Raw genomic sequence first — 12,469 nt, 5'->3', positions numbered from 1 at the left:
GTTAGATTTTGAAAGTATAACAATTAGTAAAAAAGAAATAGAAAATTGCCTATAACACTTCCTTTCAGATAATTATTATGATTTTTTGGATATATTTACTTCTACATACAGATAAAGAAGCAAAAATTACAATCATATTTAATATGCAATTTTGAATTTAGCTTTGTTTTTATTTTTTTCTCCTTTTCTAATTATAAATGTGGTTTGTTTTCATGATACAAAAGTAAAATCTTGCAGGAATCAAAAGCATAAAAGTAAGAATCTCTTGTTATCCCACCCCCTCCCATCACCATCTTTGAAGGTTTAGTTCATAATCTGACAATTATTTTTCCCTTTTCCAGACATACATATGCTCTTAAACTTTGGTCTTGAGAGCCTCGCATGTCATTAAATGTTATTTGAAAATATTGTGCTAATGGTGACACATAACTCATACAGATGCACCAGAATCAGTTAATCCCTTCTCCTATTGAGTTTATTCCTCCAGCTAGATTATTTCATGCCTTTGGCTATTACAAAGTTTGCTGCGGGAAAGACCTTTTCATCTTTGGCCTCATTGCTGATGGTTGTTTTAGGAGTAAATTCTGTCAACAAGAATTAGGGAAACATAGGACAAGAAATTTTGATCATCCGAAATCTGTTAATAGGCTCCCTTCACAAAATATGAGCACTTTCTATGTTAAGCATATACATTTTATTGCAAGTTTAACTAATTTATGATGTTTTAATTTGGTTAAAATCTTTTTGACATTTTGGAAAATTAAATCTTCCCATTGCTTTTCCCTTGTGATTTCTTTCATGTGTAGAAAGCCGCCCTCCAACATGAGAGCAGCTAGACCTTCACATATTTTTCTGTATTGTAAATTTTTTTATTTTAGTTTTCACTTTTTTCATATAGCTTCCTAATCCAGGTGAAATTTACTTTAGATCACATAATGCGAGGATGTTTTGTTTTATTTTTCCAAAATAGATAATTGTTCTGCAGAATCTTTGAAGAATCTTGTATTCCATGATAGGTAGTGTTTCCTTCAGCACACACTCAATCCAGGGTGCTCATTTCTGGTCCATTGGCCCATCACTGATATTGCACCCATGGGACCTGGTTTGGCTTTTTGTAGCTCATGGCATAGTGGTTAAGCAGGTGGACACTCAAATTAGATGGTGCTGTGCAAAACCTGCCAGTAATTGTGTGACTTTGTGAAGAGGTACTCAGACTCTCTAGCCTCTGCCCACAGGGAGTAGTTGTGGTCCCTTCTGCACAAGGTTGTTGGAAGAAGGGAAATGGGGCAGCTCAGGAAAGACAGGCATAGTGTCCACCACAGGTCGATTACGAAGAGTAGCTACTGTTGCTGCCTCCACTCCTGGTGCACTTTGTAGCTGCCAGGACAGCCACTCCCAGTGTTCTTCTCATTGTTCTAAAAAAAAAAAAAAAAAAGAATCCTGGCTGTTTTTGCTGGCCGTCTTTCCAGAAAAATTTCTTTGACACTTTCAAAAGAAATTCCATCCAGATTTTGACAAAAGGTGTTAAGCTGACACATTTGTTAGAGAAAAACTGACCTTGTGCCATAATCCGCTACCCTCTGTACCACGTGATATGTCTTTCCAACTACTAAGATTGTACGATCTGCAGGTGAATATTGTGGTGTTTATGTTTTGCCTTTGCTCATTTATTCTTTTTTTTATTGCAGTCACATTGGTTTGTAATATTGTATAAATTTCAGGTGTACATCATTTTACTTCTATTTCTGCATAGATTACATCATGTTCACCACCCAAAGACTAATCACAATCCATCACCACACGCATTGCACATTTATTCTTAAAGTCATTCCTTTGTGGGTTTTTTGGTCTTTTTTTTTTATCTTTGCTCATGTGATTCTTTTATTTTCTCATTATGTTTTTGAATAAATTATTGCTTATACTTGGAAAGATACTTACTTTTAGTATATTTATTTTATATTTAGCAACATTATCCTATTTTGGTGTTAGTTCTAAAATTTTAACTGATTTTTCAGGCTTTCTAAAAATTCAGTTACATCACCTTCAAATAATAATAACTGTGCCATCCCTTCTCTAAATTCTATAGCTCTCCTCTAGGTTATGGATCTTGTGGAATTGACTACAATGTGCAGAACGATGCTGAAAACAGCAGTGTAAGAACTCATCCTGGATAGCAGGGTATCAAGGTAGCACTTTTTTTACCTTCTGTCTCTGCCACATGCTGAGTAGTCTTGCCTCTATGCTCCCCTGTGCCTCAGTTTCTTCATCGGTTTAAGGCAAATATTACAGCACTTACCTGAGAGGTAGCTCATTGCTGAGTCGCTTATTAATCATCCTGTAATTCCCCGCTGCATCTGCCTGCACCTGCTCTCCTGCCTGTTCACATTTACCGACTTGACATTTTCCTTCCACCCAGAATTCTTCCATCTGTTTTATAGCTGGTCTCTCAGGTGGCCTTATTCTTCGGGCCAGTTTTTACTATCTCCCTGAAGCTGCTCACTTTTTCCTCTCTCATCAAAGGACAGATGTAGCCTCCTTAAGTAGGGAACTGCCCCCTGAGATTTAGTTTGAGGTTGGCAGTTGAGAGAAAGATTTGAAATCTCTTTGTGGCCTGAGAAATTCAGAATTGTAGCATCTTGTAAAGGTCTTCAATACAGGAAATTCTGGAAGGGCTTGGCCTGGCTTTGGACCCAGTGATTTTAGGCAACTCAGGTATATGCTGTGATGAATTAGCAGAGGATTTTCAGTCATAATACTGCCACATATTAATATTCTAGACCCGGAACAAAGGCTATGATGACTGTATTATTCATAAATGTTTCTCCTCTTTACCCCTTTCGATTAATTTCTCTCTAGAAACAAGAGAAATTAGAATGTATCAGAGCACTTTGGTCTTGGTCTGTGGCCATATACGGACATAGTCATGGTTTATCTTCGTGATTCTCATCTCATGGGAAACAAGAGTTATGTAGCATCGGCTGCAAGATTAATTCAACCCTGATCTCGCTTCACTTCAATTTAGCAATTCCTCAATGGTATGTCAGTCCATCCATTAAGAATATGAGAAAGAGAGATGACAGCAAATTGGATGAAGCTGAGAGTTGGATATAATGATATCCGTATTACCAGGTTTTATGCTTGAGTCTAAAACTACATTCTTAGATAAAAAGACTCAAAACTTGCAAGAATGCCTCCAGATGACATGGTTTGAGGAGGGGAGTGAGTGGCAGGTGTTGAGGCTGGGAGGGAGAGGGACTTGGACGTGGAGTCCTTGAGACCAAGCAAATCTCAAGGGCAGCCTGAGGCAGTGGTTAAGTGGGAGCTGGAATCCCTGGCTCCCCCCACTTACTGGCTGTGTGACCCCAGGCAATTGGCTTATCTTCTCTGTGCCTCAGTTTCCACATTTGTAAAATGGTGCTGATAATAGGGTACATAGGGTTTACAAGAATTAAATGGGTAAGTATACACATACTTAAAGCACATACCCTGACACAGGGTAAGTGCCATATAAGTGTTTGTTTAAAACTTCAAAGAGGTTATTGGATACTGTAGGGAGTGCATAGGCTGGGCAGAGCCAGGGCAGGCTTCTGTTTTGCAGAGGTGGTGGTGAGGGTGGAACTGAGGAGGATCCAGGAGGTCTAGGCATTTGCAGTAGCTGCAGGGTGAGGCCTCGCGGCATCTGTACACAGCCCTGGGAGGGGATGTCAGATACAGCTTTGCACCTGAGGAGAGGAGTCTCTGAGAGGTGAGGAGACTTGGCCAAGGCACACACAAGCAAGTGGTCAGCTGAGGGCATGGTGACAGAATTCAATGGGGCAAAGAGGAGCCTGTAGGGTCCTCCATCACACCCAAGGCAGGCTGGGAGGTGTGTTTCCAAAACAAACAGAAAAAATCCTGTTGCCAGTAACACTGCTATTTCACAACAAGAAGAAATGAGCAAACAGAAGGTAGGAAAGAGGTGGGAGGAGAAATACCACAGGAAAACACATTTCCTGACTTTGTTCTTTAATTGTGGAAGTCCAAAAGAAATACCTGTGAAAAGGGAGAATTCCACTGAATGTGGAAGTACATGACTGGTATAGAGTGAGTTACATGAAAAATAAATCTCCCTTCGCTGACTAAAAATGTATTATATTTATTCAACAACGAAGTAAAATATGACCCATTACAATATTTATCTGTTTTTTTTTTTACAATTTTTGAGGTGACAATTAAATTCATCATTATTAAGCTATGAATCTAAATTTTGCTAACTCAATGACAACAACAAAATCCAAACAACCCAATTTAAAAATGAGTAAAGGACTTGAATAGACATTTCTCCAAAGAAGATATACAAATGGCCAATAAGCACATAAAAAGATGCTCAGATCACTAGTCATTAGGAAAATGTTGATGGAAACCACAATGAGATACCACTTCACAGCTATTAGGATGGCTATTATTTAAAAAAAAAAAAAAAAAAAAACAGAAAATAATAAGTGTTGGTGAGGATGTGGAGAAAATGGAACACTTGTGCATTGCTGGTGGGAATGCAAAATGGTGCAGCTGCTGTGGAAAACAGTATGGCATTCCTTAAAAAATTAAACATAGAATTATCATATAATCCAGCAATTCCACTTCTTGGTATATACACAAAAGAACTGAAAGCAGGGACTCAAACATATTTTTGTACACCAATATTCATAGCAACAATATTCCCAATAGCCAAAATGTGGAAGCAACCCACTGTCTATTGACCTATGAATAGATAAACAAAATGTGGTATATTCATACAATGGAATACAGCCTTCAAAAGGAAGAAAATTTTGTTATATGCTACAACATGGACGAAACTTGAAAACATTATGCTAAGTGAGATAAGCCAAATACAAAAGGACAAATATTGTATGATATTTGTACCTACTTATTTGACATACCTAGAATGGTCAAATTCATAGAAACAGAAGTGGAATGGTGATTTTCAGGGGCGAGGGGAAGAAGGGAATGGGAGTTGATGTTTAATGGATGTAGAGTTTCATTTTGGGAAGATGAATAAGTTCTGGAGATGGATGGTGGTGATGGCAGCACAGCAATGTGAATGTACTTGATACCACTAAACTGTACACTTAAAAATGGTCAAAATGGTCAATTTTACGTTGTGTATATTTTACCACACAAACAAAATTCTCATCCCAGCTGTCACCTGCCAACTGACTTTCTTGTAAATGTTCACTGTCTTCTTGGGGACCTTGATATTATGGATTTTCCTCCAGTGAGAAAAGTATCAAGGAAACATCAACTGAGGCTATTGAGAAATGTGTTAACAGATCAGCTCTTCATAAGAGTCGACATTATCCTCATATTGCTACTCATTCCCTTAATAATGTGGCTGATTAATATACCCGCCTTCAAAATTGTCTGCTTTTTAAACTTCTGATTGCTATGTGTAAAATTTATAAAATATACAATGCTATTTGCTCACATTTTGCCTTTAGTGGTTTTTTTTCGGGGGTTGAGATTAGCATTATGCCAAAATATGAAAAGGAATAATTTAACTAGAAATTATGGAGAATTTCAGGGTGTGGTAAGCAGAGTTTAAACATATCTAAAATGAATAGATTCGCTTAGCTTACTCACCCTGACTCAAAACATCTACATTTAAAAATATAAGTCTCCTTTAACCCATTCTGAAAGTTGTCAAAGCATGTTTATGGATCTCTGTATAAGAAAAGCAGCATTTTTACAGGCAAATCTTTCTTCTTAAAAAAAAATTAAAATGTTGTGCTTAAATTGAGCTTGAAATCTAGCCTTGACTTAAATATTACCCCAATGAGCAATTGTAGGTACATTTCCTTCTCCAGCACAATGAACAAATCTTGGAAAGTTAGAGCGCTAACAGGGCTCTTTGGGGAAATGCCTTAAAAATCCCCAGCAAAGGCCAGAAGAGACCGTTTGCCCCTTTGGCTTATTCTGCCTTTTAAAAGGTCGTTTCCTTCCCAACACTTAAAGCAGAGTAGTCACGGCAGGGGTTAGAGAAGTTCAGCTCCAGACTTTGAACTGCTGGAACTTCCCACGTGATTCTAGAGTCTGACTGTCTTGGATTTTAGTAGGAACAGAAATCGCTCATTTGGGCTGAGCAGGTGTTTGTGGAAATGTGAAGTCCTGAGAACCAGCTGGGGTAGCAGGGACAGGGCAGCTTCTTCCATCCATGTAAATAAATCATACAGAACATCAACGCTCCCTGTCCTTCCCTGCTTCTACTTTGGGGTGAAAGAGTAGAGGGCTGTTGGTGGAGAAAGGTGGAGATTAGGAAAATTTGAATTCAGTAATATGAAAAAGTTATTGGGAAACTGGACAGATGGATTCAGCCAAAAATTATAACAAAAATGATACAGAAGGTATCTTCTCCCAAATAATCTGTTCTTTGATTAAAATCAACTTGTTTTGTGTTCCTTAGCCCTACTATTTTCCTACTTCCAATTTCTCTAAACAGAATTTTATAGAAGTGGACCTTTAAAAAATAATGATATTGGCTACTATTTATTGAGCTCATGCTCTGGGTCAGGCACTGTGCTAAACCTGTTATATATTTCAATTAATCCTCACAACAATTCTGTGATGTGGCTACTATTATGATCCGAAGTTTACCAATGAGGACATTAAGTCTCAGAGAATGTCCATGAACTTCACAGAGTTCCTTAGCTCCTAAGTGGAGGGCTAGGATTTAAATTCAAGGTTCACCTTATTTCAAAGCCGCTGCTCTTGAGCACTAAACTACGTCACTAGTCTATGTTAATGGATGTTCCCACACAGTAAAGCCAGAGTTATTATTTAGTGGTGTGAGGGTGTGATGTTTGTGACCTTAATCCCTTCTGCTTTTGAAAAGACAACATGGTGTAAAAAAAAAGAAAAGCCAGGCTAAAAATTGTATTTTAAGATAGTATTTCCTCAGAACACATAAGTCTATGGCCAATTACTTTTGGAGTCCAGAGTGGTCGTTAGCATAATGAATGCCCTGAGAATCTTGTAGTTGAAAGGCGTTTAATGTATGAATTAATCCGCTTTTGCTATGAAGACGTTGAACAACAAAAACCCCCAAATCTCAGTGCTTTACAGGTATCATGTGTTTTGTACAAGTTTGCAGGTCAGCCGTGTTGGTTCAGCTGGTAAATGCGTGGCATATATAGATCTGATGCATATGCTCATCCTGCTGGGACCCAGGCTGAAAGAGCAGTGCCGACCTGGAGAAAGCTCTTCTCATGACAGTGGGCAGAAGTGCAAGAGGCCAAGCCAAACCACACTTGAATTTAAAGTCTCTGCTTGGATGTGGCAAATACCATGTCCTTTCACATCCCATTGGTCAAAACAAGTCATGAGACAAAGACTGGCAACAGTAGGGTGGGGAAATATCTCCTCTCACAGAGTGAGGAGAGAAGTGAACAGATATTTACTCAATATCAATACATTCTACGTCGATGCTTTATGCGCAGGCACTTCACAGCCTTGTCTGACCACACAATACCCTTCTTTTGTTTTAACTTTGTTTCCTCCAAATCTCAAGATAGTATTGTTCCCTGAGCATAATTTGAGATGATTTTAGGAAACTCATGTAACAAAATCTCCTGTTCGTAAAGTAGTGACTATGCTTTAATTAATAGAAATGTAAAATAACCCCTGATGTGATGCTTTTTTCAGAGAAACTAATTAAAACATCAATAACACTTTGAATTTATAAAGGCTCTTCACTTCTCAAAACAGCCTGTGGATCAGCTATTACAATCCATTTTTGCAAGTAGAAAATCTGAGTCCCATAGATGTTGGGAATTTCTGGCTTAGAGCAGAGTCCAGAACAGCTTAGAACCAAGTCCAGAATGCTGGGTTCCCATCTCCCAGGCAGTTCAGTAAACCACGCCCCGTGGTCATCGGAATGCAATTGTACCATAATGATATAAGCTGCGCTTAGTAGGTTTAGAAGTTACAGGATCAGCCTTTGTGTGGATTTTATTTAAAATGTGTTTCAGACCTATACTAACCAGGAATAGGACTCACTAAGGAAGAACCAAAGAGATATCTAGATAGTTGTTAAGAAAACTAAAACCATTACTCTGAGAACCAATCTATCACACTATATTTGAAGTATAAAAGGTTTTCTTGATCCAGTTTAGTTTGTCCCAAGGGTATTATTGTTGTCCAAAAAATGATGGTCGGCTTTTCTTTTCTTTTTCTTGTTTTGTAATCACTTAGGTAACAGTAGTGGTTCTCACCATCTTTCCTCATTTTCTTCCAAAGGTGACAGAAAAACACAACCTCTTCCTGTGTCTTCCACCTACAGCCGAATAGATATACAGACACAGACTTCCAAATATTGAATCTGCAAGTCTCCTCTTGGCTATACTTCTGTAGCAAAGAGGATCTGTGTCCATGATAATTGGCTATAAAGAATAAATAAGAAAAAGAAACCACAAAATGACAATCCTAAAGGTGTGAATAAAACTTGTTGCAGTGTGAATTGGCTGGGAATGTGTGCCAATCTAGCTTGGTCTGTATTGGTTATGTGTGTCTCCTATACCACAACTCACACTCCACTGTAACCCATTGCAAATCCCCTGGGTTAAAGAATCATCGCTGTCTTCCTTGGTTTAATCATTTTATTTTTGGAACCCAAGAGAAAGAATGAAGCTGGAGGTGAGAGGTGTGGGTGAAATGAAGCATAAGAAAAAGAAAACAGCACCAACAGGATAGAACAATGAAAGAAACTTTGGGACTATTTCTAAATAAGGCAGAAATATGAAGATTAAATGAAGCAGGAAATAATCTGTCTTCTATATTAAGCTTAAAAATGTTGTAAGGGGGGGCTGGTCCGGTAGCGTAGTAGTTAGGCTCAGTTGTTCCACTTCGGCAGCCCAGGGTTCGACAGTTCGGATTCTGGGCACCAACCTACTCACCGCTCATCAAGCCATGCTGAGGCAGCATCCCACATAGAAGAGCTACAACTCTGCAACTATGATATACAACTATGTACTGGGGCTTTGGGGAAAGAAAAGTAAAGGAGGAAGATTGGCAACAGATGTTAGCTCAGGGTCACTCTTCCTCAAAAAAAAAAAATTGTGGTATGGTGTAGAGAAAAGCAGATAGATTTTGCTGAGTTCATATCATGACTGTACTTCTTACTAGCTGTGTCATTTGGGTTTATTCAGTGGTTTGTTCACTGATTCTTGGCTTATCTGGGAAATGAATGTAATAGCAACTACATGGCAGCATTATCATTATTGTGACAATTAATTGAGATACTGTGTAAACTGTGGCCAAAAGGCTGAAAATAACATAAAGATGTTTTAAGTGACTCGCAGAAAGTATTTTAAAATTTGGAATTAGTTTCTAACATTTAAAAGTCAGGAATTTCACTGGAAAATTTAGATTTGAGCTTTTCTTAAAAATTTGGAAGACCTGGTGTTTTGGTTTTCTATTGCTATCTAGCAAACCACTACAAAACCCTTCAACAAATAGTGTTGGGAAGACTGGGCAGCCACATGCAAAAGACTGAAACTAGACTACTATCTTAACCCATACACAAAAATTAATTCAAAATAAATTAAAGACTTGAATGTAAGACCTAAAACAATAAAACTCCAAGAAGAAAACATAGGTGGTAAGCTTCTTGACATGGATCTTGGTGATGATTTTTGGATCTGACTCCAACAGCAAAGGCAATACGAGACAAAACAAACAAGTGGGACTACATCAAACTAGAAAGTTTCTTCATAGCAAAGGAAATCATCAACAAAATGAAAAGGCAACCCACTGAATGGGAGAAAATATTTGCAAATCGTATGTCTGAGAAAGGGTTAATATTGAAAATATATGAAAAATTCATACAACTCAATAGCAAAAAAAAACAAACAATCTGATTAAAAAATGGACAGAAGATTGGGGCCAGCCCAGTGGCACAGTGGTTAAGTGCACGTGCTCCACTTTGGTGGCCCAGGGTTCACAAGTTCGGATCCTGGGCGCACACCAACGCACTGCTTGTCAAGCCATGCTGTGGTGGTGTCCCATATAAAGTAGAGGAAGGTGGGCAAGGATGTTAGCCCAGGGCCAGTCTTCCTCAGCAAAAAAGAGGAGGATTGGCATCAGGTGTTAGCTCAAGGCTGATCTTCCTCACACACACACACACAAATGGACAGAAGATCTGAATAAACATTTTTCCAAAGAAGACATACAGATAGCCAACTGGCACATGAAAAGATGCTTGACATCACTAATCATCGGGGAACTGAAAATCAAAACCACAAAGAGATATTATCTCACACCTGTTAGAATGGCTATTATCCAAAGGACAAGAAAGAATAAGTGTTGGAGAGGATGTGGAGAAAAGGGAACACTTGTGCACTATTGGTGGGAATGTGCACTATTGGTGGGCACAGTCACTATGGAAAACAATATGGAGGTTCCTCAAAAATAAATATAGTACTACCATATGATTCATCAATTCCATTTCTGGGTATTTATCTGAAGAAAATGAAAACACAAACTAGAAAAGATATATGCACCACCATGTTCATTGAAGCATTATTTATGGCAGCCAAGATATGGAAATACCTTAGTGTCTATTGATGGATGAATGGATAAAGAAGATGTGATATATATACAATGGAATACTATTCAGCCATAAAAAAGAAGGAAATCTTGCCATTGCAACATAGATGGACCTTGAGGGCATTATGCTAAGTGAAATAAGTCAGACAAAGACAGACAAATACCATATGATCTCACTTATATGTGGACTCTAAAAACAACAAAAACCCTAAGGTCATAGATACAGAAAACAGTTCTGTAGTTGCCAGAGGTGGGGGATTGAGGGTGGGCAAAATGGGTGAAGGGGGTCAAAAGGTACAAACTTCCAGTTATAAAATAAACAAACCTTGGGGATGTAATGTACAGCATGGTTACTATAGTCAATAATACTGTATTGCATGTTTGAAATTTGCTAACAGAGTAGATCTTGAAAGTTCTCATCATGAGAAAAAAAATTTTGTAACTATGTATGGATGTTGATTTATTGTGGTGACCATTTCACAATGTATACAAATATCAAATCATTATGTTGTAGGCCCAAAACTAATATAATGTTATATGTCAATTATACCCCAATGAAAAACAAACAAAAAACCTAATGGCTTAAAAAACACAAGCATTTATTTTGCTCACAAATCACAATTTGGGCAGAGCTTGGTGTGGAAGGCTCATCTGCTCAAATGATATCATATTAGCTGGAATAGCTCACTTCAGGCTGGAAGATCCACTTCTAAGATGGCTCTCTCACATGGCTGGCAAGTTGGTGCTGGCTTTGCGCTGGGAGCTCACCCAAGACTGAGGGCCTGGGGCCTCAGTCTCTCTCAACATGGGCCCCTCCATGTGTCCTGGGCTTACTTATACCAGGCTTACTCTCTCAAGGGTCAATGTCCCAAGAGAGAGCCAAGCAGAAGTCATATTGCCATTTATGACCTAACCATGGATATCATATAGCATCACTTCTACCACACTCTATTTGTAGAATCCCTCCCCAAGGCTTCAAGAGGAAGGGTCATAGACTCCCCTTCTTAATGGGAAGAGGCAAGATTCTTGAAGAGCATATAGATGGGAAATATTGCTGTGATCATTTCTAGAAAGTATAGCCTATCATACCTGGTACCTTTGGGTCTGCTTCTACATGACCATAGTATGTGGGAGCTGAGTAGAGGCTGTGCCTTTAACATCACATCACTCCCTCTTTCTGGCTACTTGACACCGAGTCTGATGACTAGTTTCATTTACTAGGCTAGGCATTCACGCTGTTGTTTCCATATACCAGAGTTCAGAGGAAAATGAAGTATCAGCCTGCTGCACTTATTAGAGTAGATTTGCTTTGCCAAACTGTGAGGAACACCTCACTAAATAAGTAGGGAGTGGAAGTATGGGAAAGGTTGCTGTGATTCCCGGATATACTTTTAAAACTGTATTTTTGACTCCTGACAAAGCAAAAAGCTAGCCAGCACAATATTCAAGAAGAACAAAATTCTTCAAAGTTGGAGAACTCATATTGTGGACTAGTGGGCTTTGCAAAATCAGATGGTGAAGGTAGAGTTGTAGATGACCTGGCTTAGTGGTAAAGGAATGCCCTGCAAAAACCAGGAGAGAAGTATTTTTTTCTTCTTCTTTTTGGCTGAAGATATTTAAAGAAATTTCTGTCAGGTCACTGGCTAACCACAGAGATAATAAAACAGAGACATCAGGGACAACATACAACCAGAAATACAGTCTTCACAAAAATAGTTTTGAAAAGTTGTTAAACAAATAAATGCAGTCCTCGACAATCAATAACAACAAACTCTGGAGTAAGGGGGAAATCTGACTTCTAGGGTTACCACATTATAATATTCAAAATGTCTAGTTTTCAACAAAAGGTTATGAGGCTTTCAAATAAACAGGAGAGTATGGCCCATTCACA

Source organism: Ceratotherium simum, chromosome 21 (genome assembly GCF_057802395.1).
Source record: "Ceratotherium simum simum isolate JZ-2026a chromosome 21, ASM5780239v1, whole genome shotgun sequence".
NCBI lineage: Eukaryota > Metazoa > Chordata > Mammalia > Perissodactyla > Rhinocerotidae > Ceratotherium > Ceratotherium simum.
This window is presented reverse-complemented; position numbering follows the sequence as displayed.